The sequence below is a fragment of the Rhagoletis pomonella genome, unplaced genomic scaffold, assembly GCF_013731165.1.
Source record: "Rhagoletis pomonella isolate Grant_MI unplaced genomic scaffold, Rhpom_1.0 Rhpom_scaffold_00023, whole genome shotgun sequence".
NCBI lineage: Eukaryota > Metazoa > Arthropoda > Insecta > Diptera > Tephritidae > Rhagoletis > Rhagoletis pomonella.
Window position 1 is genome coordinate 269,526 of NW_023458577.1, and position 26,748 is coordinate 296,273.

Genomic DNA, 26,748 nt, shown 5'->3' on the forward strand with positions numbered 1-26,748 from the left:
TTTTTTTTTTTTTTTTTTTTTTTTTTAGTTTTTTCGTGCCGAGTAGTGGAAACAGGAGTTTGTTAAGTGTCGAGATCTAAAACTATTCAGCTACAGAATCAAATTCATCAGCTGATTGGATATGCTAAAGATAGTATTTCAATTATTGAGAGTGGAAATAATAGTTTTCTTTATAGTAAAAATCGAGTCCGATACGTCAAACGTGCTGGAATGACAGTTAAAATCTTGACATAAACCACGGAATGATTCGTTTAGTTCAAAATTAGTTTTGCATGGCTTTAAAAATAGAGGTCGAAAGTGTCTTGACATTCGAGAAGGAACATTAAAATTTACCTCAGCCAGGAGGGCCGGGCTATTAATCCAGCCTGTCATTAATTTTACGATAAATATTATACCAAGCATTTCTCTACGACTTGCGAGTGTAGGCAAATTTATGAGCTTTAGACGACTTGTGTAAGGGGGGAGATTGTAATCTGAATCCCAGTTAAAATTACGCAATGCAAAAAGCAAGAATTGTTTTTGAATTGATTCAATCCTTTCTGAATGAACTTGGTAGCGGGGATTCCAAACAATAGATCCGTATTCTAGTATAGGTCTAACTAAACTGGTAAAAAGAGCTTTTGTAACATAAGGATCTTTGAACTCTTTTGACCATCGCCTTACAAATGCAAAAACGCCTTTGGCTTTATTGACTGTAACATTAATATGATGGTTGAAATTCAGTTTGGAATCCATTGTGATACCAAGATCGACAAAATTGGATACCTGCTCCAGATTATAATTTGATATTGAATAAACAGCTGGTTGAACAGCCCTCCGAGAGAAACACATAACTTTACATTTTTGAAGGTTTAGTGGCATATAGTTTGTATTACACCAACTAACCACGTTGTTCAGATCCGCTTGTAACAGAGACCTTTCTTCGATAGAGGACAATGTTTTAAAAAGTTTCACATCATTGGCATACATTAAAATTTTTGAATGTTTTATTATAGAAGAAATATCATTAATGAATATCAGGAACAGAATCGGACCAAGGTGACTTCCCTGAGGAACTCCTTAATAAACTTTAATGATGTTGGAAGAACAATTATTAACAATAACTCTTTGTGTTCTATCAGAGAGGTAAGATGAGATCCATTGAAGAAGACTGGGCTGAAAGCCGATTAGGTCGAGTTTACGGATGAGTAACGAGTGACATACTTTGTCAAAAGCTTTACTGAAATCGGTGTAAATTACGTCGGTATGAGCATTTTCCCTAAAACCGTTTGAGACATGAGTTGTAAACTCTAATAAATTAGTCATAGTAGATTTTCCTTTAGAAAACCCGTGTTGAGATTGTGTAATTGAAGAAGATATAGAATGTGTCAGCTGGTTAACAATAATTGCTTCGAATAATTTGGGGATAGCGGAGAGTTTCGCTATGCCTCGATAGTTTTCTATAGACGACCTGCTGCCGTTTTTGTGAAGTGGTATTATGAAAGACTCCTTCCAGGCTGACGGAAAAACGCCATGTTTAAGTGACAAATTGAATAGAGTTGTTAAAGGCTCGCAGATGTTCTCAGCGCAGTTTTTAAGAAAACAGGTCGGAATATGATCAGGTCCAGGCCTAAATGACGCTTTTAAGGTTTTTAAAGAGTGTAAAACTTCATCGGAGGATATTACTGGAATATAAGCAGAGTTGATTGGACAAAGCTCGTACGGATAGTCTCCACTTATAGGGAAGTCTACAGAATAATTGGACCTAAAGAACCGAGCAAACATGTTGGCAATGAGTTGGCTGTCGCTAGATACAGTGTTGCGATAATGCATAGCGGACGGAAAACCATGTGCCTTACGCTTTGAATTTACGAAACCATAGAATGATTTAGGATTGTTAATTAAATTCTTCTTAATTTTACATAAATATGAATTATAACATTTCTTATTTAATGCAAAGTAGCTATGCCGCAAAACTGAGTACCTTAGGTAATCACGGTGTAAGCCCGTTCTTTTATACAGTTTAAAAGAGTGCGACTTTTTATTTTTCAATTTTTTAAGCTCTTTAGCGAACCATAATTGTATTGGTTCTTCATGAACAATATTACGTATTGGCACATACTTTCGAAACAAATTGAAAACAGTATCATTAAAGTGCTCAACGCTACGCTCCACGTCATCTCTATATATTGGCCAAGATAACTTTGAAAGTTCTTTGTTAATTTTCCTGAAATTTGCTTTCGCAAAAACATATCTAGTACTTGAACTTGACTTATTATTATGTATTTCATTTATGATTTCGTAGCTTAACTCAAGAGCAGGATGGTATGCATCTTCCGGCAAAACTAGGGGATCACACCGATTAATAGAGGCCTTCGGAACATCATCAACGTAAACGAGATCCAAGACCTTTCCAAACTTATTTGGACATATATTTATTTGTTTGAGGCAAAGTTCAGCCATTTCCTCCAGAAATACATTGTAACTATCTCTAGATGAAACTGGTACAACATCGGTGTCAATGATGTTCCATGAAATATGTGGCAGATTTAAATCGCCCAACACAATCATAGAATCGGATGCCGTAAGCATTGCATTTACGGTCTCAAGTAAAGAAACTAGCTGCATATATACCGATACGGCAGAATTAGGAGGGATGTAGCAAAGAGCTAAATAAATATAAGTTTTTCCAGCCTGTACACGTATACATTTAAATTCGGTATATTCAATGACAGGGAGACTAACTTCCTCGGATGGTATCGATGAATGCACCGCAAAAAGAACACCACCGCCGATTCTGCCCACGCGGTCACTCCTGTATATTTGATATTCATTTGGAAGAATTTCGGAATTAAAAATATGAGGTTTGAGCCATGTTTCGGTCAAGGAAATAATATTATAATTGCAGTCAAAACCTTTTAAATATAAGTCAGTTAATTTGGTATTCAAACCTTTAACGTTTTGATAGTAAATACTTAAATTAGACTTGCGAGTTAGTTTTTTGAATCCGAATTAAGATTAGAAATTTTAGCTACGTTATTATTACTTTTATTAGGTTTATACTCAAACTCGCGAACAAACGCCCCCGGTCGGCCAAAATGAACTATTTAGTAGTGAATCAAAATCTTCGGAAGCTACATCAATTTTAAAAGATGAAATATCGCGATCGTATTTAAAATTAAATTTACGAATAAATACATCTTTAGTTCTAATTTTAGTCGATATGTATGACTTTATATCATCCGAAGAAGTATCTTTAGCAAATCTAGAGACAAAGATTGATCTTCTCGGAGGAATTACAACCAACTTTTTGGTAATGATGTCCGATGTGCGGGGCTCCGAATTATTCGGAGGAACTAAGTTAGACAGTGGAGTTTGAGATGTTGATGGCAACACTGTTAAATCAACGGTTTGACTATTTTTAGAAGTAGACCTAGTGGATATGGCTTTAGAAATCGGAGGCTCCAATGCCTGAGGGCATGGAGAAGATAAATTAATAAGTTCTAAGGACTGGGATGGAGGATTTTTTTTACTAGAATACGTGGCTGTCTTTTTAGGTGGACTAATAACATGCCCACCTTTATTTTCTCGGCTATCCTCAGAGTGTGGAGGGTCGTCGATGCAAGTGAAAGACCTAAACATTTTTTCGTAATGCTTAAATTTCTCAACAAGCGCCGACAGATCCTTTCCGATCTCAGAAAAACCATTTCTGGACTGCCTGAAGAATTTAAATAAATCAACTTCGGTTGATCTACATTTTTGACAAGACCAACGAAGACCCTTACCCTCGTTAATAGCGTCTAAAACTCTACCGCTCAAACCAGCACATTTTATATGGGCAATCCCATCGCAGAGCCAGCATGACACATAGGAGTCGCTTTTAACGTGGCAATTGGTGTAAATACACGACATGTTTAAAATTATATTTATTTTTAGGTTTTAGAAGCAAAAAAGCAAAAACGGTTTTGAAAACGATGTATTAATCAGTGAACCAATCAGCTGGTAAATATCAGTTAGCGAACAGTTTTAGATGCACTGTATATTTGACACCTAATAAACACAACGCAAACAGCTGTGACAAAGATGAAACAGCAGAAATGACAAAAAGACAAAAAGAGCAAAATCAATGTGCACAAACAAAAACAATTGTACAACAACAATAAATTATATGAAACAAAATACTCGGCACATGCAATTAAGAATATCAAGTTAAATTAATCAAATTTACGGGAAATTTTGATGTTTTACTTATCTTTAAATTGTGCACCAGAAGTTTATTAACACTTTTTTTAATTTTTTACTCTAATAAGCGTAAACAGCTTTATCAAACACAAAATTTAGACAGATCACAGAAAAACACAGCTTCACAGCTTGACGTTTGCGTATATGCCAATAATATGACTCAAATACCGTATAACTAGTTAAATAAAAAGTTCTTAGAATCAATTTTAATTCTTATTGAAATAACTAAAAAAAAATATAAAAAAATATAGTTTTAATTAGAATAAATAAGAAAATAACAAAACTATAGTTTTTATTAAAATAATTGTTAAAAAGTTATTGGTAGATATTTCCCAGATTTGGTAGATTTTTTTCAAGTGGATGGTAAATATTTTTTTTAGTCAGTGGCAACCCTGGCTCCACCGACAAACACTATTTCGCCCGACTTGAGCTCATCCTACTATTTATTTGGTGTGTACATACATATGTACACTTGAGTGTCGGTAGACTTCACTCCTATCGGTTCGAGTGAAATGAAATTGGTAAATATAACGAAGGGGGAACAAAAGAATATTTTGTTGCAGCCAGTACGCGACATTTCGAACTGTAAAACAATGGCTAAATTCTATTCTACGCATATCTCAAAAATCGGACCATAAATAACATTTTTTGGAATAGATCGGTCCCTGGTCCACTTTTCAGAAAAAAAGTATCCTATATGTTAATCCTGGCAATAAGCTACGTACCAGCCAAATTTCAAGAAAGTCGCACCATAAATAAGATGTTTTCCAATAGATCGGTATCTGGTCCACCTATCAAAAAAAATATCCTATATGTTAACCCAGACAATAAGCTACCTACGTGCCGAATTTCAGCAAGTCGCACCATAAATACGATTATTTCCAATATATCGGTATCTGGTCCACCTATCAGAAAAAATATCCTATATGCCAAATTTCAAGCAAATCGGACCATAAATAAGACTTTTTCGAATAGATCGGTCCCTGGCCCACTTAATGCTTATGCTAATCTAGGCAAAAGGCTACATACGTACCAAATGCATTTTTTTAGCGTAGCTCGACCCCTGCGCCACCTATCAGCAAAATTAAAACTTTGTGTACTCCTCCTTCTAAACATCTTTCTAAAAAAGCAGCAACCATTCGAATCGGTTATGAAACATGAGATAAAATTGTTCCAAATTGATTCATGCGTACAATGAATTCCACAATTATCCGAAATTTTCCAAGCTTCGCAACGATTTTTACACCTTTACATCGTCTAAAATCATCAAATCTTGCGATAAAATGCAAAATTTGGTCTAAAAAAAATTCAATTTTTCGCGTTCTTCCGGACTTATCCGAATTTTCAACTTAGAATTTTCTATGTTTCCATTCGAAAGGCATTCCGAAAGAGTTGCACAAAAAATTGCATACAAAAAAATTAAATTTCGATTTTTCCAATTTCCAGACTTTCCCGGAAGGTTTTCCCAAAGTTTTCTTTCGTATAAACCTTCTCCTGGCAATTACAAACAACTAAAAAAAAATTTTGCCAAATCGGCCCAACCGTTCTCAACTGATGAATTACTATACATTTTTCACACCATTTTTTATATGAAGGGGTTAGAATCAAAAGGAAAAAGGTTTTCTTACACGATATGTATTTGCATGTGTTCATGCCACTTTTTACATATGGAAATGCCAACATATCGTGTAAAGGCAAATTAGGTTTGTTTCTGTACAAGGCAGATGCACGTACATACGAAATAGAAATGTTTCTATTTTCATCTGACAAATGGGTAGAATCATCTGAGTTTAGTTTATTTCATTTTCAATGAACGTATTTTTAAATAGTTAAATAAATACTGTGAATTTGACAGACATACGCAATTACATATGTATTGAAAGTCACATTTACAGATGCAAATACATATCGTGTAAAAACACCTTAAGTAAGTCTGACATTGTTTTGACATAATTAAGGTTAAAGGTGATTACTTATTGTAAATTCTGGGTAAATGTGTTTGAATGATTCTAGCCTAAATGAATGCAGGTTAATTAACTAATTCAAAGAATGCTTACTACAGATGGAAAAAAACTGAAATATATTTTTTTGTCACTTGGATCCTTTTACTTCTAAGGACCTACTTAGGTTAATTTCTGTAAGGAAATAAATGGAAAAGCTTATTTTTATGAAAATCTACATTTTATTATGTAAAAAGGTATTATATACAACATTAACGTGGGCTTTATTTGATTCTGTATTTTCTTCTTGAACTATAATCGCCTTTTGAGTTTGCTTTTTAGAACTGTTGTTGTTTGCTTTTGTCTCATGGAGAATATTTAAGTAAAAATTTTGATGAATAGGTGGAATAAATGGTAGAAGTTGAGTTAAATTTTCCCATTTTAAGTACGGAATCTTCGGTGGACTTGGATGTAAGGGCTTAATCACATCTTCATGACTTGAATTGGATCTTTTTGTCACCAAATAGACACTATATTTAACTATACAAATATGGGTATAACTTATATTTTCAAAAAATATCACTTAGACCCTTATGATTCTAACCCCTTCATATATATGTAGATTTAACCATTTTTCAAAAAGAAAAGTTTTGATAAGCGAAAAGTAAAATTTAAGTTAAACTAAATTACCTCTAACCAGAAATTTGAAAACAAGTTTTGTTAAAAAGTTCTTTTGTTCATTTTCATCATTTCAATCATAATGTCTTTTTTAGGTTTTCATAAGATTATTTATAACTAGGGAAGACAAAAATATGCAAATGCATATCGCATATGGGCATTCCCATGGTGGCGCACGTGACAGTCGTACGATTTCAATGTGATACAAAAAAGGAATACCATTTGTTTTCTTTAACTTTTTTGGGCCATTGTATAGCACATAATTAGCTCTATATTTAACCGAAAAATGAAATCAATCGAACTGCTTGGTCCTGAAATATAAGCATTTAAAGAGAGTGTCGTTACGTGACAAAAACTGGAAGTTGATTTTTTCTTTTCTTACAAAATCGCAAAACTCTGCGAATTGTGTATGGCTATTTTCATGAAACTTATTTTAATATGATTTGGAGCAATTCTAGTTGTTTTTAGAGTTTTTTGAATTAATGCAAATTGTTTCAATTCTATTTTACAACGCCAAGTGTGAAACGTGACGTGACGTGGCGTCACGTGACATAAATTTCCATCGTTATATTTTTGTTAATATTGCTTTTAAATGAATTTTTAACGCAAATAAAACTTGTATTTTATGTAGAATATACTTTATATTTTGACTTCAGCGCCAATTCAGGGTAAATTTATTACAAATCTATGATTTATTATGTTTCAACCACATACGCCAAATTCGAACCAAATCGGACCATAAATACGGTTTTTCGGAATATCTCGACCTTGGCACCACCTAGGAAGACCATTTTATGCAAACATGATTCTACTTACATAGCCAGTATATACTTTAAAAAGTAGACAAATCGGCCCGTAAATACGTTAGATATAAAACTTTTATTTTTTTTGTCGTGGTGGACCTTCCGCTGGAAACACCCATATGCAAATGCATATTATGACACAAAATGCATATTTTGGCTAAAAAGCATAAAACTGCATAAACATGATTATTTCGGTAATAAGATAATTAATTTTCGCATAATTTCATCTGACAATACCTTTGCGGAGATAGGCAGGATTGCTGACAAGGTTTGTTTAATTTACAAAAAGAAAAAGCTGACAAACAACGGAAAGTCCCGTTATTTTCAAGTAAAAAATTTTAATATACTCGTAAAAATATTTCGACTGTTGTTTTCCAATAGTGAAGTTTCGCACTAAACCGGGTTTGGTGGTTGAAAAATTCAATCAAAATTTTTCGTTTTTAGCGAAAGCTGTTTAACAGTGTTGGATTCTGTAACTGTGTGTGTACACTGAAAATTGTGTGAACTCTTCATTTTCCGATTCAGGAAGTGTGAGAATGAGTTTTAGCTGTCAAAATTGTGTAAACTTCCTCATTTTGCGATCCAGCGCGTGAGAGAATAAGTTTTAACTGTCAAAATTGTGTACACTTATCTTCCGAAAAACTCACTGAATTTTATTCGGTGAGTTTTTGGTTGTGAGCTTTGCACTCGGTGTACACTACATATTCTCACAGTTACAGAATCCAGCTCCAGATGTGTCGCGGATTGAGCAGGAAGTTTTATTCTGCATCTATTGTAAGTGCTTAATATCAGCAACAAAAATATTTTGTGTGAAGCAACACTTCAATAAAATGTGGCAATATTTTCACCTGGACAATTTTTTATCTTTTAAATTCCGTACATACATGTATGCAATGTGTATTAAACAAGGTGTGATTTACAACTCGGGTCGGCCCTCTTTTAAGGTACTATTATGCCAAAAAATATAAACAACGATTCAAAATTCATAAACAAATTTTTCAATTTGACTTTATAGGATGGTGCTTCTGAGGGCAATGTCAAATTCAATCACACTTTGTTAAATACATTTTGTATGTATGTATGTACAAGAACTTTTTATGCTTTAATCGAAAAAATGTTCGTTATATACATTTTTGCGGCATATATCAAGCATATTTTTAATATTTTGGAGTTATTTGAATGATCATATAATTAAGTTTTTTGTGCATATTTTTGTCTTCCCTATTTATAACCAAGGCTGGCAAATCTAAGCAAATGCTTGAAAAAGCTTATTTTGCATAGATAAATCTGGCTATTTCGTTGGTTTTTGCATACATTCGACTTATGTGCTTATTTTGCGTAAATGACAATATTTAATACATTTTCGAAGAAATAGATGACAGAAATACGTGAAACAAGGGGAATTAATGCATATGTTTTTATACTTTTGCTACCCCCTTGAAGGAATTCTAATTTTAAATGACAGAGAAGGCCATTTAAAAAAGAATGTTTTCTTAAACTATACGAGATTATTAAATAAAATTAAATAAAACTTCATTGATTTAGCATACTTAAGAGCATATTTTGGTACTTTATCGAGCTTTTTATAGCGCTTACTTTCCATTTTTTGCCAGCCCTGTTTACAATATGTGAGAAATCATGTACATCTTTTTGCCAACACACAAAGGAGTATTTGCATAGTGAAACCGGTCAAATTTATTTGGTGTGTTTTTCTGCTAAGTAATGAAAGAAAACACGGAACTTTATCATAATTAATATGAGAAAAAAAGGCTAATTCCATTTGTCTTAGGTTCATTTTCGTGACAACTGTAAAGAAACTTTGTATTACGAATGGCAACTATCTTCACTTGCTTTAGAGTTATCGATAATCGAAATTTGACAGTTCGACAACCAGCAAGCGGCTGTAAACAAGCTGTGCGAGTAAAACTAAATTATTAAAATAAAGAGTTTTAAAGCAAAGACAGCAATAAAGCTAAGTTCATCACAATTAATTGTTTAAGAGGAAGAGAAGTGCATGAACGCGGCCTCAATCAGGCGCCATTTAAAGGATAATTCCAATTCATTTTCAAAGCATATTGAGGACTTCCAAAAGAAGCTGTAGTATAATTGGTTAAAAAACAGATGAACCACTTCGTTCAACTTCAATACATCTGCTGTTTTGTTATTTTCACCACATTCTGTAAAAGCAAACTGCATTGTAAAATGTTAATATCGTTCAAATTATTAAAAAGTAAAATATATGACACACTTTTCAATTTACGCTCCTAAATACGCTCCAAAAACATTCCCAGCAACCACAACAATGTAGTCGCCTGTATACATACTTTGTAGCAACTGAAGTTGTCAGTTGAAAGTTGCCAGTTGCCATCTGTAATACCGTTTTGGCAACTAGCAACGCAACTGAAGCTCGATTGCTATCGATAATCGACCCATTAGATCGGCGAGTTCGGGTATGCCCTCCGTTTTTTCAAATTAGCTCTCTTTTACGAACAATTGCGAATTGTGTAAAATTTTCAGTTTCCAAAATGTTGATGCTTCCTCCGTTTAAATTAAATAAATATCTCAAAAATATATTTAAAAAAAAAAACCAACCACATGCAACAAGCCCTACGTATCACACAAAAATGGTATCAGGATAAAGGAATAACTATTAATCCTACGATTACTACTATTGTACAATTTACTCGAAGGAGAAAGTTAACTATGACTATACTCTCTTTGAGCGGGACAGAAATAGAATTCTCCATTGAAGCAAAATATCTGGGGGAAACTCTTTATAAAATACTCATGGATGCGGTTATCAACAAGGCGACAAAGGCTTTCTTTGCCTGTTTGCGACACCTTGGTAAAACATGGGGCCTTACTCCCAAAATAACCTATTGGTCATATATTACTGTAGTAAAGCCGATAGTAACCTATGCATCCTTAGCATGGTGGACCAAGGCTACACAAAGGACCGCAAGCACAAAACTAAGTAAATTGCACCGAATGATTTGATCGCCTTGGTTGGAATACCTCCCTTTTCTATTTTAATAGAAAAAGAGACGATCACCGCGGCACTAAGAATCCTAAACACTTCTGATCAGAAGATCGGAAATATGAAGGGTCACATGAGGGTCCTAATAAAATTCGCCAATGACCCCATATTGCAAATGCGTGACTCAATAGTTCCTAACTAGAAATCTATAGAAAATTTGAGGTACACATTGCAGATCGAGCTCTCTGGAATACAGGGAACCCATACACCAAACCAAATAGAGAGGTTTGGTACACAGATGGATCTAAACTTGATAACGGTAAAACTGGGGCTGGCATATTTGGGCGGAACGTCAATAAATCGATGCCAATGGGTATCTTTTAAGCGGATATTCATGCAATAGAAATTTGTGGCAGAGAATGCCTTAGAAGAGCCACATCATCGAAATATATCTACATTTCTTCGGACAGTCAGGCAGCCCTACTGGCACTGAAGTCCCACAAAATAAATTCCCAGCTGGTATATGATGCTGAATACTGTTTTACATAATGGCAACGACGAGGCTGACTGCCTAGCCAAGCTAGGAGCTACCGCAGTATTTAATGGTCCATAACCATTTTGTGGGCTCACCAAAGGACACATAAAGGAGATCATAAATAACTGGGTAGACAAAATGTTCAACAGGCAACGATTTATCTTCCCTTCAAAAGAAGCTTCAAAGAAACTACTCAACTTAGGCAAAGAAGACCTAAAAACTCTCACTGGGTACTATACGGGACATAACTCGCTATCACCTCATTAAAATGAATCTTTATGAAACAAATGTCTGTCGCTTCTGTGAGCTGGACGAGGAAACGCCAGAACACATTCGCTCGGAAAGTATTCAACTCGGAACCCGCTGGTGGTAGCAGAGGAATAGGGAAAGGCCAGGTGGAGAAGGACTTGGCTTCACTTGGCATTTCCAATTGGCGTCAGTTGGCACAGAAGAAAACGTCCGACGTTCTTTGTTGAGCTAGGCTTAAATTGCTTAGGCGGTTACAGCGCTAAATAAGAAGATAAGAATGAGTAGGGCCGAGTAGGATCCTCATTCCTTTACCGAAAAGTAATGCAAAGGATCCATCAAGGGTCTCCGAGAAAAAAACCGGCAACGTGCAATAATGTTAATGGAATTAATGTCACACAATTTAAAAGTTAATTAATGTCAATGACAATAATGCATGAGCCAAAAGTGAAATAATGGCAGTAGAATTATGGAAATAATGCCAATGAGATTAATACAAAATCGAAAAGAGAATTAATGTGGAAATAACGTACATGGACACTATTTCTTATCGTCCATAGACAATGGTTTACCTCTTCGAAAGCGCAGTAAAATCCATGGACATTATTGCGCTATCTAAAAAATATTGACAAAATACACTTCTAGCATACTACATACTATGAACATAGTAGTATATAGCTTTAAAAGTGCATAACACCACGGCGGTCCGCGTTTGGGTTACCCCGCATCGCGTTGCGCAGTACACGCCGGCAAACCACGCGTCGCGACGGGTGAGACCATCCATAGTGAAAATTTTTAATCAGCTCTAACTTCGGAATCATAGTACATGAACTCGAAATTTGAAATGCACAGATACCTATGGTAGGTGCTTGTAGAAAGATATATGTATATAAATGAGTTTATAAAAGGGGGCGTGGCACATCTCATAGGTGTGGAATCGTTTATCAGCTATAACAGCAGGCAGTATTAGTGATCTCATTGAATTGCATTTTGAAGATTTGTTATAATTGATCAAAGTGAAATTCAAATAAATTATAGATGATAAGAAGTTCACCGGGTCATCTTCTAGTCTTTAATATATACTAAGTTAATATACGGATTAGCATTTACTAAAGTGTTACGAACGTTAGTTTTTTAATACAATAGGAAAAAAATAACTAAAATTTAAAGGATTGACACATAATGGCTAGAGTCGTCGCATGTGTGTATTCTTGCATATACATATATATATACAAACATTTGGTGTTATAAAAGTTTTATAAAGCTCTACTTGTAATTAGGAAAAATACCGAAAAAAATTATAAAATTGATTGATAGAGAGGAAGTTATGGCTATGAGAAAGTAGAAAAAAGATACCTCGTGTTGAAAGCAAAAAGGATCTTAAACCAAAAAAACTATAAATACATTGTTAATCATAAAAAAATTTATGAATCGCAAAATAATTTTGAAATATTGTAAAATTTTATTATTTTTGTTTTTTGTAAGTTAAAGTTTTATTTCCTTACAGTAACGAACAAAAGTATTGGCACAGTGAATTTTTCGCAATATAGGCAAAGTATTTTTTAGAAAAATTTAAGTATGCAGTTTAATAATCCATTCAATTTTAGTTTATCAAAGTGCAAGTTTGAAGTTGCTTGAAAATCTGAATATAAAATTGCAAATTAGTATGCAGATTTATTGAATTTTCCTGAGTTTTTCACAAAGTTTACACATTTGATTTTTATGTGTTTGGTGTAGTATGAACTAGAGATGGGCGCGGGATAGCGGGACCCGCAGGACCCACGGTACTGAATTAAAATTGGCCGGGATGGGCGGTATCGGGAAGATCTGTAAAAATTAAGCGGGTGGGACGGGACCAAAATCCTTTCCCGACACTGCCGATAAAACCGCAACCCCCGCAAATTCACAAAATCTTCCTTAAAAACGATTTTGAAATATGCACTTTTAATGTTTTATTGAGACGAAAAAGAAAAAAAATTATAGGAAGATGCCAGATCCTTCATTATTATTTAAAATTAAAATGAAAGACATGAACATTTTTGTGAACCTTCGATCGGTTTGTAAACCTCGCCACACACGTTGTAATCTCAACCGCTCGTTTCAATTTGTTGTCCGTGTGTAGCCTGCTTTAGAGATAGATATCGGGACCCACGGGACCCGCGGTACAATTCAGAAAAATATCGGGATAGGCGGGTTCGGGACTTAAAAATCGAATTTCGGGATGGGCGGGGTCGGGATTAAATATTTAGTCCCGTGCCCATCTCTAGTATGAATTATGTTTTTATAAAAAATTATCAGAAAATAGTTAAAAACTTTGCATTTATGTAATGCGAAAATTCACTGTGCCAAAACTTTTGTTCGACACTGTACATATAAAAAAATACATACAGTAATTTCTCCTGTTACAATAGTAAAAAATATGTAATTTACTTTGTAGTGCAATCTTGCGGTTCTTTAAATATATATCAGAAATAAATTTGTCGTATCAATAAACTCCCAAGCACAGGTTTGTATTAAAAAAAAACATCCGTAGCAGTTTATTAAATATTAACCTGCATATTTTATCAATTCGTCGGAATATTTTTTTATGTATGTTACCGCATAACTTTGGACTACGTTACCCGTTTTCTATAATTCTTTTTTAATGGAAAGGTGGTTCCTCAGAGGTAGTCTCCTACTAATTGAGTGTAGATCCCATAATTGGGCCATGAAGAAAATAACAGTACTCTTAAATTTGTATATAAGAATTGAAGACGGTTTTGTTTTTTGTTTAAAATTTACTGCAGTGTCCACAGCTTCTATAAAAGAGTCGTATGAACTGCTTCGCCTAATACTTCGGCTTTTGTTCTATTTTTATCTCGAGGTTAAGTGCATTGTTTGATGGGGGATATCATTGCCAAACATGATAGTAATTTGTTTGCCATCAATAAACACTAATTTGACGGAGTTACAGTATTCCACATCGATGCGAGCCTCAAAAGCTTTGAATAACATTTGCGAGTTTTTACCGCTCAGGTAGGTGGCAGGCCTATAAAAAATATTTCTTAATCAATAATGTTTCAGATACTTTTCGTTTGACACCTATATTATAATACATACTTTATCTTATTAGCGTAATTGAATTAAATTTTCGAAATTGGTGGCAACCCGACTCAAAAATATTTTCAGTAGTAAGATACCCATATTGCAATATTTAGTTTATCTTACCAATTTAATTAAAAAAATTTTGAAACAGGTGGCAAAAACCAACCATGCAATAAGGCTGACATATAAAAAAAAAAATCCCTCGAAACCTTTCGCTATTTTGATGCCATATGGCGTCATGCTTTTTTGAATACTCACAATTTAACTGAGCTTATCTGAAATTATATTTTTATATGCAACGCTGTAATGGGAAGTTTTATAGACTATATTTTAGTACGGTATTGTTATTTGTATCCATAGTAGATGAAAAATTTCAATTTTAAAACTTTACTAAAATATCGCTTTTCTTCTGCTTAGAAACGTCTACATTAAAATACAATATTTTACCAAATAACCCAATAAATTAAAAAAATAAATAAATATGCTATACACCCCTATTGCGAGTGTCGACTGGCAGTAGATAAACGACTATTAAGCGATTATCGATTATCGATGCTATTGTGAGTGTCGCTTAGTCGCTCAATTAGCGACTGTGAATACTTTTTAATCGCTCATCCTTCTATTGCTGTTTTTAGTCGTTGGAGTTTGCGTTTATAAAATTTACATAAGAAAGTGGTACTATAATGGATAAAAAGTAAGTCAATTGAATTGGAAGTTGTTAATAATTGTGAAATATACATATGTATGTACATATGTGTCTGAATTACAGATAAAAAATTGTAAGCAACAAAAGGCAACTTGCGCGGTTGGTCGAGCTGATGCAGGAGAGTGAGGACATAGGCAAAGGAATTTCCGTAAAGAGCAGGGGAGGAAGCTCCGCTTCTTTTGTGAAAGATATACAATATTTCTTGTGCATATAATTCCGGCTACGCCATCCACAGTGTTTTTGCGCAGAACCAACATCAAAGTTTACAAAAAACTGCATAATTTATTAATTAACTAATGCTCGGAAACTTGAAATCTTTATGTTAAATTAAAGTTTAATTCTTTCACTACACTTGTATGGTAAAGTTTTAAAACTCGGGTCACGCGTTTGGACACAAATACTCAACATCATTGTACAAATAACTAAACGGTACCGTATTTCTTAAACTTTCATAAAATTTATTAATGAGGATAACAGCTTTTCCTGCAAATCCTGTAAAACCTAAAAACCTTGAAGCATCGGGAACGCAACTTCTATTCATAAAATTCACATATCTATTAGCTTCCACATCATCTTCCTCATCACTAAACCATATTTCAACTGTGTCCATTTTTTAAATTTTATAATAAAAGCAATTATTTTAAAAGTGATGTAAATGAAACATTAAAGAAACAAATGTAAACAAACAAACAGCTGTTTACAATTCCGCCACCATTCACAATAGTACAAATTTTTATCGATCAAGTTACACAATAGCAAAATAAAAGATGATCGACTCGATCGACAAATTTCTATTCTACTGCCAGTCGACACTCCCAATAGGGGCCATAGTCTCCAAAATAGTGTCAAATATTGCTAGAACTTGTAATTTAATTTAAAAAAACCTAATAAACGCGTGGTATATTTTTAAATTTGTATGATGCCATATGGCATCAATGATATTTGAAGGAGCTGAAATCCGCATCAGCAAATAACGATTTATTTGTACTGGTAAATTGCAACTGGTAAATTTTTTAAATAAATTATTAAATCTATGCATTTTCCAACTTGTTTTATTGAATTTTCGTAGTGTTATTTCATTTAATTTAAATAAAATAAAATACTATATTAAAAAATCTTTGCGCATTTTTTTCACCATATGGCATCATTCTAAAAAACACTTTGGAAAAAAATTAAATTGAATGTTATTAAGTTAAGTATTAAAGATCATTTAATAAAAAAATCGATTTTTAAAGCCCGAATCTAAAAAGATGTACCGAAAGGGTTAAAATTTTTTAATGTAGCTGATTGACTAATCCTTATTAATACATACAAATTTGTAAACTAAATATTTCCATTTGAAAAGACAATCTTAACTAATAGTCAAATATAAATTTAGTTTAGTAAGTCGAGTGAAGTACCAAACTTACATTTTTTCACTTGCTTTCATGCAAATAGAGGAATATTAACTGGAAATCGACAACTGAGTAGAAGATCGACGTATCTCGGCAGCCAGTTCGAAAACGCCCTATTTCAGAAAACTTTTCAAGAACGCCCTATCTCAGAACTCGGTTCAAAAGCGTCCTATCTCATCACATTTTCAATACATTTTCAGTTGAGATAGGGCGTTTTTGAACCGAAATCTGAAATAAGGCTTTCTTAAACCAAATTCTGGGATAGGGTGTTTTCAATAAAATTCTGCAATAGGGAGTTCTTCAATCAAATTCTGAAGTAAGGCGTTCTTGAAAAGTTTTCTGATATAGGACGTTTTCGAACTGGCTACCAGATAGGTTGATCTTCCACTCAGGTGTCGAAATATGACTACTATTTTCTTACTACGATGATATGTATGTAAGCCAGGCGTATAAAAAATTAATAAATGTGAAGTAAATACATATCGTCGCCCTTTTCCAGAAGCATGAATGTGCAAATTTATCAATTTTGAGTTATTGGGTTGACTTGATTAACCTATGTCCTATGTTATACCAAAACCCAGAATATCGTGCGTACACGGAAACCGCATATTTCACAATGTCAATTACATAAATGCAGAGTTAAGTCTCGTAAAAAATTCAAACTTGATTTCCTAAAATTTTAATTTTTACACACTCATGTTTCTGGCATGCGGGGAACGATATGTACTTGCCGATTTGTTTTACAAAAATTATTTAAAAAGTAGACGTCTCGGTTGCACAGCAAACCGGTTAATCGTTTCTGCATTTATCTATTTAGTAATACGCTAACGAAATCCCATACAAATCTATTCCTCCCTACTGCTCCTATGTTGCTCAACCGATCTGAATTATTCTTCTTTTGTTCGAAAAGTGTTTCAAAGAGGAGGCGCGCATTTTGTTTGTTTTTCCGGTGATTCTAAAAATTTTAAAGATGTATACCGGCTAATTTTGTATCGTTCATTTCCAAATTACATTAGCAAATTTGCAACTATTGTGTAAGGGACAATCTACTATTTTTACACGTAGAGATTGAGGTGTTGACTTAAAACACCGAGACCGCGTGTTCAAATCCCGCCACATGCAATCCTAACGATAGTAAAAAATTCCTGTTTTTTAAAGCACAATTTATATCGGAAAGAATTATTAATCACATTATCTTTGTAATTTGAGTTTATGACATGCGATACGATAGTAGGGTTCTGGTACTCGATTCAAAAAATATCATAAAAAAATATCCGGTATCGAATGCCAAAAGTATCGATATGGTGTCGTATCGTATCGAAATTCGTGTTCCTAGTTGGCAGTTGATTTGACAGCTGTCAATTGTCAAACTAAAAATTGTATGGCATATTCGGATTTAGCATAACAAAAATTCTCCGATACAGCAGGTTTGTTATAATCGCAGCAGCCCTTCTAATTTTTCGCATAAAACAGCTTCTCCGACCACTATGCGACGCCGCCCTTGCGCAAGCAGAATATTTCGGCATCACGTCATGCGCTGCTAGCTGTATGCACTCTTTTGATTGGCTGGTTTACAACTAGAAATTTTAAGTCATGAAGCGTGGAAAAAAGGCGTAGTTATGGAAGTGACTTTCCAAACAATTTTTATATAAATACACAGGTTTCATATTGTTAAATAAAATTAGAATATTTATGACAAGACAATATCTTGTAGTTTATATTCTCACAGTTTTCGGTATCCTCACGGCTGCCTAATGTTTAGCAGATGCAACTCTGCTGTCTCAATATTAAGTGGTTTAATCATAAAATAAATTATCTTGCCTTAGGACTACAACCCCAAAGAGGTGAGGAATAACAACTGTCTTGGTTATTATTGTTTAATAAGTTATAGAAATAGTGTTACAGAAAACGGTGCAATAATACAATGTGTTAACAAGTTACCTTAAAGGTGCTAAATCCATAAGGTTCGGTATATTAAAATCGTAGACATCCTTCATATTTGCATTGGTCAAAGTTTGATTAGTTTGCGTGCTTAAAACAGAAAGTCGACCTGAAATGAATGGATTATATTACAATTCAATTGTATCCTTGGTTTTAAAATGTGTTTTCATCCTTTAAAAATTATTAAATACTTAATTGAAGTTTTACGGGTGCCTAAAAAACAAAGCAATAGATTGTTACAACAGCCTTAAGCTTTCGACTTCTCTAAATTACACAACAGAAACAACTAAAAGCAACAAACGCAACACGGCTCATATTCTTATTTAGGCTGTTTACTACACAGCGAAATCGCGTAGCGCGATGAAGGTGTTTATTATGCAGCGAAATCAGTCTCAGCAATTATGAGCGATTTTAGCAACGAGCGAGAGCATCCAGTGAGCGAATCACTACTAAAACTTTATGAATTAAATTAAAACGAAAAGAAAATTTATGTAACTACTACGTATTAGTCCAAGAGCCCGCGACGGCCAGACCTTCGTTATTTTATAAAGGCTGAGAGCTTCTATATGTATGCCCCCAACACGGTTAATAACGATCCCAGACTATGAAATTTGGATAGTGGTGGCTTTGACAGGTACCAGGTAGTGAAGGTGTATAAAATAGCACCTCAAATTCATTACGGTATAAATAAAATTTAACAAGAAATATAAACGTAAAATTATACTAAAAAGCTGTAAAAATGAGTTTATTTGGGAAACAATCTTTAGAATAAAATGTTCATGTCAATAAAATAAAAAATCACTGTGTAAAAGAGAGCTTTTACAGTATTTTCTGCGAGCAAACTATATATGCGCTGAACGGAACAATGCTCATCTCAAAAATCCAACCACTTAGTTTTGTTTAGTTTTTATTTCCTACAATAAAATAATCTTTGGTTGGATTGCCTATTATACTTTAGGAACGCTGAAATGACAAAAAAAGCGCAGAGCTTAATTTTGGGCCATAGATTACGGATCTGTATACCGTTTTTGTAGATCAGGTAATTTTCCCGATACATTTTCATTTTAAGTTTGCATTGCAAATAAAAAAAACTTTAACATAGAAACAGAGACCGAAAATAACCGGCCCACTTATTGCTGTGCCACAAATTGTCATTTATTTCTTGTTAAAAAAATAAATCACTTACAATAACTTTCATAACAAGTTTTTGGCTTATCTGCATTGGTTAGACTTTTATTTGATTTGATGTGTTTTTACGTTTCGAATTGACCGTTGTTTTAAATTCTACGGTATCCAAGTAGGTATGTTAAAAATACTGAGTGAAGTGCTTCCGTAGTTTGCTTCTAGGTAGTATAGTTTACTTATTGAAGGGAAGATGGACCGAAAATCAAGCGTTGAATTCCGCAGCTTTTTTGACTTGGATACGAGTAGTGTTAAAAAAGTTTGAGTATGTAAAGTTTGTAAAACAAAATTTATAACGGTGATTATTTGAGTGAATAAAAATAGTTCTACTTACTATTCTTTATAGTTTGTTTTACTTCGTTGCATTTTCATCATATATTTTCTCTGCAGCATAATTAAATTTACTAACTCACCTTTTCAACAAAAAAAAATTCATATATCAATATCATCAATAACTGCGGTTGGCCTTTTTTATTTTCGTTTGCGATTCTATTTCTCACAGTCATTAATCGTAAGCTCCCTCGCATAAAACGCTTTCAGAGTGATATATCACAAAAAGTAAAAAATAAATGGTTAATGATAGGAAAAGTTGCAATGTGTTTAATGCTGGTTCACATTAATTATTATTATTATTATTATTTTCGGTCTCTGCATAGAAAATGTTACTCATGCGCCATCTACGAATATTTACGATTACGGCCATGTACGATATGGCGTATGAGTAACATTATTTCCCGCTCCTACTTCATACAAAAAATTATTGCATATATTCATTTGACCATTGAAAACCTATTTATTTATCCATCGATTTTCATCGTTAGTATGTACATATGTATGTCCAATAGAACTTTCTGATACTACTTTTTTTCTATTTCCGCGGTGCACGTATGTAGGAAATTTCACTTTCAACTGTGTAAGCAGACATTTGTATGCGCATAAAAATATTAATGACTTGAAAAATATAATAAAAATTAAAAACATTTTCATAGCAGTTCATTACCTTTTTATAAATTTATATTATAAGAGCGTATTTTATAAAGATGAACAAAGACACGCCAAGCTAGTAGAAATCAGCAGTAACTATTTTACGCAAATTTTTTGCTAGTCCTTCTGCTTGTTTTGATAGCAAACAAATTTTACTATTACAATTATCATAACTACTGAACGAGAACAAAGCATTTCTGTTGACGTCACGCAAATAGCTGATTCTATCAAATTTGACAAGGAAAATAGAGGTACTGCTGGAGGCGCCACCTCGTGAATGTGCGGCGTGCACACTTGTCTGCATCGTTGGCGTAGCTCATTTTTGGTAGAAAATTCTTGAGTATACGAAGTACAATATTTCTATTGTGTAAATTCGTGTCGCGGTTCATTACGATTAAGTACAAATAAAGTTTCGGTATTTCGATATTTGTGAAGAAGTGCAAAGAATAAATCGATCCTGGAAATCTGTGTCAATTATGGTAAGTATTTTTTAAATTTTCTTTACAAAATTTATCTTTCTTACCTACAGTAACAATAAAGACCCCGCATTTTTACCAGTTGCGGCTATTTTTCCATTGTTTGTTTACTGTCTATTATTTTTTTGAAGTGAAAACTTCTTAAGCGGGGGAGTGATTTGAAACTCGATGAAACGAAAAACGTGACAACAACAGCAAAAACAATAGGCATTTGTACGTTATTTGCCTTTAAGTGTGTAGTCATGTATGTATGTATGCTCATAGAATTCCAGCGAGTCTCGAAGTCAAATTGAAGTGATTTTGTTTTTGTTTTCTTCACTTTTATTGTCGCTTTGCCGGCGGCGCCACAATGCAGCCATACGTATGTATGTACATCCATATGTACGTATGTTAAGCTAGCCAATGCGCATTTGTGTGTTTATGTGCCGACGTAGAGTCTACGTGCGTAAATATGTCAGCGGATAGAATTCAAGCGACGGGTTGAAGTCAAATCGAAGTAATTTTGTTGTTGTTTTCTTCGCTATTCTCGTCGCTTTGCCGGCCGCTCATATGTGTGTATGTTTGTACGTGTCTTAAGCTACAATGCAAAAACGCGACTAGGTACCCCATGCACTCATGTAAAGAGTATCCCTAAGGTTCAAGGAGTATCCAAAATTAACCCAAATGCATATAAAAATATGGTCCAATTAACATTGCGATGTCCTAGGGCAGGACCATATACTCTAGCTCTGCATTAGGACACGAGTTGGGCCGCTACTGCATCACAGAGGAACATTTTGTAAGTGTGTACTGCAATATAGCATAAATGGACCACATTGTCCAAATATTTTTGCCGAATGGCCAATAACCTAATAAAATTTTGTGTTGAGTGCTCGTTCATGGCTTGAATTCTCAGATTCTCCCAAAACTGGCGAACAAATCATAAGAAAAGCAGAGGAATCAATACAAAAGCACAATCTTTCTCCACTGGTGGTACCAATAGATCGCAGGACATCCTCGATAGCCTGATAAAACCGTAATGGTAAAGCGTGACCATTTTCCTCTGGTCTCTGCGGGTGCAATCGCGAATCAACGCGAATTTTTAGCTACTTGAAACTTGCACTTTCTTAAGCTAGACTAAAACTGCATACCTAGAATTTTTCTAGAAAATCTTAATAAAAACTTTGTTGTAAAAATTGTTTGCTGAATTTTTCTAATATTTCTACAAAGTTTGAAATCTGCACTTATACTGTTTTTGTTAGATACTGAGCTGTTTTTTTTTTTTTTAATACAAAAATAATAAACAGTAAACAAACAATGAAAAAATACCCAAACTGGTCAAAATATCGTGTCCCTATTAATTTTTACATGACTGTATGAGTGTACATAATATGTACTTTGAAAAGGAATAGACTTTTATGGATCTAAGATCTTATTTTGCATCTCTTATTTTAATCGTTTATTTAAAGTTTATATTTATAATGTGATTAAATTCAGAATCTCATCAGCTTTAATCAATGAAAAAACTTTACTTTTTAAATTAACCCTTCTGCATTGTTTGGAGTTTACCCCTTTCTTTAATGTTTTGGGTCATTTTGACCCAATAATAGGAATTAGTCAATTTTAAGAAAAAAAAACATATTTCAATTTGAATTGTTAATATTTTATATATCATGTGCAAATAATAATGGAAAAACTATGTCGCCTTCTAGAAAACAAAATATGTAAAATAAAAAACTCTTTAATTGTTTGCAAAACCATAGCTGATTGTGCTTTTAACGAATAGACAACGCCGCAGCTTATTTAAAATAACCTAACTCTGTAATTAAAGAATTTTTTCATGAAAATTGGGTCATTTTGACGCGAAGGGTTAAATTGTATTGCAAGAGTGCTTATCGCATTTGTACGTTGTACGCCACCCACATATTGACAGGTTTTGACTATTATTTTTTTATTATTTAATTTTAATAATATTTAAAGTAAAACTTCTTAGGTGACGATGTCGTAAATGGAAATGTGAAATTTTTGAAACTGATTTTGCAAAATGAATAAGAAGGAAAATATAGCATAGATAAAGGGGAAAAGAGAAAGAAAGCAACGTGTTCACAAAGATACAAAATGTGTAGATATGTCAGCACAAAGAATTCAAGCGAAGTGTCCAAGTCAAATTAAAATGATTTTGTTTTTATTTTCTTCGCTTTAGTGTTGTAGCGGCAGTAGAAATCACATCAGTGTTGAGCTAAGGTTTGTGACTTTGTTAGAATACGGCTGCTGGTCTATCTCGCCGGAAATAGTTGAATATTTAACAACCGCACTATTATTACTGCGCCTAAAAATACGCACTATCATGAAGCGGAACTGCACAAAACACCGCTTCTTTAAATGAAATTAATTGCTGCTGAAAGTGACAAGAAATAAAGTCAGTTTGATAAAATACCATACATATTAGAATATCTTTGAATTATATTAAGGTCCACCAGTGTACATATCTATGTAATTTTATTAAAATAACTTAAGTTATTTTAGTTTGTTTGACTTTGAATTAAAAAATACTAAGTTTTCCTTATTTAAATATTGCACATATTTTGAATCTTGGATTTATAAGTACATATTTTACTAACAATCAAACACATCGATGTTTAATAATACAAATAATTAATTCGAAATTTTATATGATTCAAAACCGATGGAAAGACTCCTGAGGCTTATTTACTAAAATACTCTCATAACTAAAAAAACGAAATTTTTGGCAAAATCATGTAGAATTACTCGTTATATCTAGCTTGATAATGTGTAACTATTTTGTGGTAAAATCTTTTATAATATCTAATAAATAATCTTTATTTTACAGGAGGAAGACGCTATACGAAAAAACAAAAAAAGAAAGGCTCCGAAAAGCATCGCATCGTATTTTACTAAGCTCCACAAATCGCAAACTGAAGTGATTGGTGCCGAAAAAGAAAGGCTGACTTCCAAAACGTCAATTGCATTGCATACGTACAAAGTTTAATGTTCCATAACGCCGAACTACAATTTTTTGACAATGTACACTTTTCCAAAACCCTCCGAAAAGTTATCGAAACGCATTGCTAGCGCAATCAGCGCATCAGAAACAAAGTTGATGCTTCGTTTGTTATTGGTTACCATTGGTGTTTTGAAAATGCAAAATTCCGAAATGGTGATTATTGTTTTATTAAATATTCCAAATATGCAATGTATATGGTTGCAATGTTTCGCTACTCTGCATATGCAAAGAGTTTAAATACCGCAGTAGAACAGTATCCAAACTTTGTATTGGAACGTTTTGGAAGTCAGCCAAAATGTTGATCGAATCCAAGGCAGTGCGGTCGGGAAAGATGGTGAAATTTATATCGATGCCCCACCTCTTCTTCCCGATTGTAATATTCATGCATCAACTTCTCATGGCGAAGTTATTCTAGGTCAGCAATCCGTTCTGAACAAACTTGACATTGGCGCTTTTGTAGACAGCAAACATTTGTTGGACGAATATACCAAGCATAAATTACTTAAGGAGCTTTGGACACCACCAAATGACTATGTATTTGCTTATTCAGTTCATACGAAAAAAGGAAAGTCTGAGAAACGTTATTTTCAACGTCATTATCTGATTGAGAATAAGTGTTTTTTTTTCTGATTTCGCAAAAGGCTGTTTCTGCAAATACTGTTTTTTGTTTGCAAGTAAAACTGGTGATCCCAAATCACACGTACCTTTAAATAAACTCCTAAAGGCACCGTTAACATCATTTGCAAAATTATCTGGTAGATGCAGCAAATAAGTATCATATGTATGCTGTTAGCAGTGCTCGAAATTTCATCACATCCTATGAGAATCCAGAAAAAGACATTCCAAATTTAGTTTCTACGCATCGCATTTCCCAAGTTAAAGAAAACTGAAAAATAATAACTCCTTAATCGACGCAATCATTTTCTGCGGACGTCAAAATATTGCACTAAGAGGCCATCGCGATTAAATATTTCTAATTCTTTGCTGAACGAAGGTACCTAACTTTCGGGCTATTTTGAAGTTACAAGTTGCTGCTGGTGACACTGTGTTGAAGGAACATTTAGAAAATACGTCATCACTTATATTAGCAAAACTACTCAAAACGAGTTGATTGGTTGTTGCAAAGAAGAAAATTAAAATATTATTATAGACAGGGTGAGAAAAGCGAAGTTTTATGCGATCATGTTTGACGAATCAACAGATTTAGCACATATTGAACAACTTCTCTCTCTCTGCGTTACATTTATGATGGAATAATCTGAGAAGATTTTCTTACTTTTATTGATGCTTATGATTCGATCCGCACAGAGGATATTAGTGGTGAAGAGAAAAGGTTATCTGGTGTAGCAATAGCTCACATCGTAGTCGATCTACTTAAAAAGTTTGGACTTCCTTTGAAAGATTGTGTTTGAATCGGTACCGATAGTTGTTCTGTTATGGCGTTAGAAATCAAAGGAGCCGTACGGGAAATTATAAAATATTGTCCTTGCGCTAAGCGTTGCCCTTGTTTCAACCGCGCAATCAATAATTCACTTGACAAAACTTCTCACGTCAACCAAGCGAAAGATTGCATTGCATTGATGAAAAAGATCATAAATTTCATGAATGCTTCACCTAAACGATTCGATACATTCAAAAAGTATTCCAATGAATCTTTGAGTAGACTATGTGAAACGCGTTGGTCAGAGAAGCATGATGGAATAATGCAGTTCAACAGCAATATCACAAAAATCGTGGGAGTTTTGGACATAATTTCAACTTGGCGAGACCATATAACGAGATCAGAAGCCCTTTCATTAATAAAATTAATATGTGAGGCAGAGTTTATCATTTCAATGATTTGTTTGCGTGACGTACTTTCGGTAACGCGACCATTAAGTTTACTTGTCCAAGCGCCCTCGCTTGACTTGAACCATGCTAGCGAAGCAGTCAATGGCACTGTCAATATTATTCGAAATTATAGAGAAAACGCTGACACACATTTTTCTGATATATTTGCAAAAGATACCGATATCGCTAGGGAATTGGATTTTGACATTTTTCTTCCTCGGAGAGCGAATAGACAAAATTTTCGGGCTAATTATCGTGCGTCTGACGCTGAAGATTATTATCGAAAGGCAATATTTATACCGCTATTGGATAATATTTTGCTCGATCGCCGAGAAAGATTGCCGAAAGAGACATTAAACATTTTTGATTTGATCTTATTACTTCCAACTAAAATTGCGGAATATAATACGCCTGACGAAAAAAATAACGCTATCGAACGCGCAAAATCGCTTGGAAAACGATACGAAATCTTTTTAGAAAAAGACGGTATCAATTTAGAAGGAGAGTATAAAGTGTGGTTGGAACGATGGACAAATAAGGAAAGCGAAAAGCCACTCCCAAAATCAGCAGCAGAAGTTCTTGGTAAATGCGACGAATATGCTTTTCCATTGATTAACAAACTTCTCCGCATTCTGGTCACACTTTCAGCTAGTAACGCTACTTCCGAAAGAAGTTTTTCAACCCTTCGTCGGTTAAAAACAGTTTGAGTTTTGAATTTTTGAATGATATTGCTGACAAACGTCAAAC

At 33.9% G+C, this 26,748-nt stretch overlaps 1 protein-coding gene and 1 long non-coding RNA gene across 2 annotated transcripts in view; one reads left to right on the forward strand and one right to left on the reverse strand.

The window, feature by feature from the left end:
* LOC118749616 (lethal(2) giant larvae protein) overlaps positions 1–26,748 on the forward strand; it is a 366,665-nt gene that overhangs the window by 265,207 nt on the left and 74,710 nt on the right. The gene's annotated exons all lie outside the window — the stretch shown is intronic.
* On the reverse strand, positions 18,464–24,988 carry LOC118749620. The gene is made up of 2 exons (XR_004994256.1): positions 24,876–24,988; positions 18,464–18,634 (listed from the first exon to the last, which is right to left on the reverse strand). It is a non-coding gene; the product is annotated as an uncharacterized LOC118749620 (long non-coding RNA).